Here is a 3,552-nt window from a genome sequence, read left to right on the forward strand (position 1 = left end):
CATTCCTTTGGTACGTGGGAGTCTGAAGGAGTGTTGAAGGGTGGGAAAGCCACCTCGCTCTATGGGAGGGTGTGTGTACTATGCTGATCTTTTCCTGTAACACCCTTTCTCCTGCCAAGAATGCCCCTTTGTTTCGGAGGTGAAGGTACCATATCAAACCATCCACTTGCTGGTCCCAAAGCATGAGCAGTGCAGGCCTGGCTGTGAAGGACTCTCAGTTCAGAGAATGTTATGCCTTATTCCCCCTATCACTCTAGGAAAGAGAAGGTAATTTCTCCTAGAGAAGTGCGATCTTTCTCCATAGACCCCTGGCAGTTGGTAACGTTTTCATCAGCCTTCCTCCTATTAAACCGCAGTGATGCAGCAGCCCAAAGCCATAGGGAACATGGCAAATGTGATTTTTCATGTGTCCTAACACTCATTGCTTGAGCCTACTTTACTTGAGGCCCCAACCATGCACGTTAAGATAGATGGCTTATCATTCCCTGTTGTACTCGGTGTAATAGGCTAGATTAACAGATCTAACTTACGTAAATACTCATTTATTGTATCATTTCCTTTTAGCTTTGCCTTTGACAAAACCCCTAATCTTGGGTCAGGGCACCTAGAAAGATGCTTATACCTTTTCCTCCTGTAGATGAGTACCCTTGGGTATCCATCACATGGAATAGGATGATAGAAAATGAGTAACATATGCAGAGATTCAGAGTATTTGCAACTAAAAGAGCAAAAACACTGGAAATGGGATAGAATACTGTATAGCTATGAAAATTGCAAATAAGTAAATGATATTAACATCTACAAATTTATTAAAAATACTCATTCAGTTCCTTCCCTCTGCCTGACATTGTTCTTCCTGCAAATGAGTCTACAAAATCAACATTCAGGAAAAAAATAATCAGGATTCAATAAATTCTGAAGGATATAAAAAAGAACAAAATGTCTTTAAAAATTTATATTTCAAGTGTGTGGAGCAATAAAGAGGCAAGATCATGGCAGTTAAATATGGGCTCTGTAGGCAGTAGGTCTCGGTCCAGATACTGGCTCAACTTTTGTTAGCTGTGTGATTTCCCAAGGGATGATTCCTTTAAACCTCAGCTTTTGTTTGTTTGTTTTAATCTGAAAAATGGAGATAATAATGATTCCTGAGATTGTTAAATATTTTTAACAAATAACATGGCAAAACTCCATCTCTACAAAAAGTACAAAAATTGGCCGGATGTGATGGCACGCACCTGTAATCCCAGCTACTGGGGAGACTGAGGTGGGAGGATCACTTGAGTCTGGGAGGTAGAGGTTGCAGTGAATCAAGATCATACCCCTGCACCCCAGCCTGGGTGACAGAGTAAGACTGATAAAAAGAGGAAAGAAAAAAAGAGAGAAAGAGGGAGAGAGAGGGAGAGAGAGAAAGAGAGAGAGAAGAAGGGGAAGGAGGAAGGAAGGAAGGAAAAGAAAATATTTAGCAAATGTTAGCTATTTTTGTTATCATCATATTTGTGTTAACAGATGCACACTACAAATGGCAATCACTTCTTCTCTGGGTACCAATCATATTACATGCTCCTGGTTTTCCTGCTCTGCCCTGGCTGCTCCTTCTATCTCCTCTGCCAGCTCCTTACTCCACCCAAGCTCTCCAAGTTGGGCTCTCCAGGACTTGGTTATGTGCTCTGCTCCTTCCTTTCTCCTTCTCTTTCCAGGAGATCTCCTCCAGTCCCATAGCTTTAAATATCAAATTTACATCTTCTGGCCAGAAATCCCCTCTAAGCTTCAAGTCCATCTGCCTCCTAGACTTCTCCACTTGGAAGTCTAATACCCATCTTAACTAAGTTCAAACCTGAATTCTTGGTTGCAGGTCCTGGCCAACTTCTTCCTTTCCCATCTTTCTTTCTAAGTAAATATCAATATATTCCACCCATTTGCTCAAACAAATAAAACCTAGGAGCCACTCTTGATTCTTTCTTTATTCCCATATTTAATTTATTGGCAAATCTTGTTGACTTTAACTCTAAAATGAACCCCCGATTCATCTCTTCCTCTCTTTCTACCCAGCTGTCTAGTCCCAGCCACCCTCATCTCCTGCTGTTGCTCCTTAACTGTGATCTCTCAGTTCCCTCTTGCCGTTCCCTCTTGCCATTCCCTCCCAAGCTCCTCCCCACATCTGGGTCCCCAAACTTGACTACAACATTTACAGTGATTTTTAAAATTGTGGTTAAAAAACATATATAGTATAAAACTTACCATCTTAACATTTCTAATGTGATGTTATTTGAATGCATATTGTTGTACAACAGATCTTTAAAACTTTTTATCTTGCAAAACTGCAACCCTGTATCCACCCAACAACAGTTTCCGTCTTCTTCCTCATCCCAATCCCTGGTAATCACCATTCAGCTTTCTGTTTATGAGTTCGGCTACTTTAGATATCTCACGGTAGAATCATTCAATGTTTGTTCTTTATTGATTGGCTCATTTCACTTAGCATAGTATCCTTAAGGTTCATCCATACTAGGCATATGACAGGAATTCCTTCTTTTTTAAGGCTGAATGATATTCTATTTTATGTGTATAGTACATTTTCTTGACCTATTCATTCATTAATGGGCTGCTTCTCTCTCTTGGCTATTGTGAATAAAGCTGCGTGAACATGGGTGTGCAAATATCTCGTCTGTTTTCAATTCTTTGGGTATGTACTCAGAGTGGGCTTGGTGGATCATATGAGGATTTTATTTTTAATGTTTTGAGGAAATTCCATAGTCTTCCTTAGTGGCTGTACCATTTTACATTCCCACCAACAGTGCACAGGGGTGCCAATTTCTCCACACCCTCACCAAGGCTTGGTTATTTTCTGGGGTTTGTTTATCATTTAAGAGTGGCCATTTTAATGGGTGTGAGGTGATATCTCATTGTGGTTTGGAGGAGTGACGTTTTAATGATATAGATGTCATATTCCTGCTTGGAACCTTCCAATGCTTCCAATGGCTTTCCTTGAACTTAGAATGGCTTCTAAGTACCTTGATATATATATTTTTTAGATGGAGTCTCACTCTGTCACCCAGGCAGTCGTGCAGTGGCGCCATCTTGGGTCACTGCACCTCCGTCTCCTGGGTTCAAGTTATTCACCGGCTTTAGCTTCCCACGTAGCTGGGATTACAGGTGTGCAGCAAGCATGGCTAATTTTAAGTACTTTACTTTCGCCTCCAAAATCTGATCTCTGTCCATGCTCTGGCCTTTATTTTCATCTCCAGGGCGTCTTGCTTATGGTGGTATGGTTACAGCATGGCCCTGTGTTCTCATGTGGAGTTCCTTTTGCTTGGGTCTTTTTCTTCATTTTCACATGGCTGGTTCCTTCCCATTATTCAGATCCTAGCTCAAATGCTACTACATCCAAGGTGACATTCAAGCTGTCCCATCTAAAGTCCTTCTCCCAGACACTCTAAATTCTATCACCCTGTTTGTTTACTTTTGCTTTTTAAAGCAGATATTAACAACTGAAATTATTTTGCCAATTTATCTGTTGGCTTATTTAGTGCTTTTTTTTTTTTTTTTTTTTTT

This window comes from Cebus imitator, unplaced genomic scaffold (assembly GCF_001604975.1).
Source record: "Cebus imitator isolate Cc_AM_T3 unplaced genomic scaffold, Cebus_imitator-1.0 Scaffold372, whole genome shotgun sequence".
Lineage (NCBI taxonomy): Eukaryota > Metazoa > Chordata > Mammalia > Primates > Cebidae > Cebus > Cebus imitator.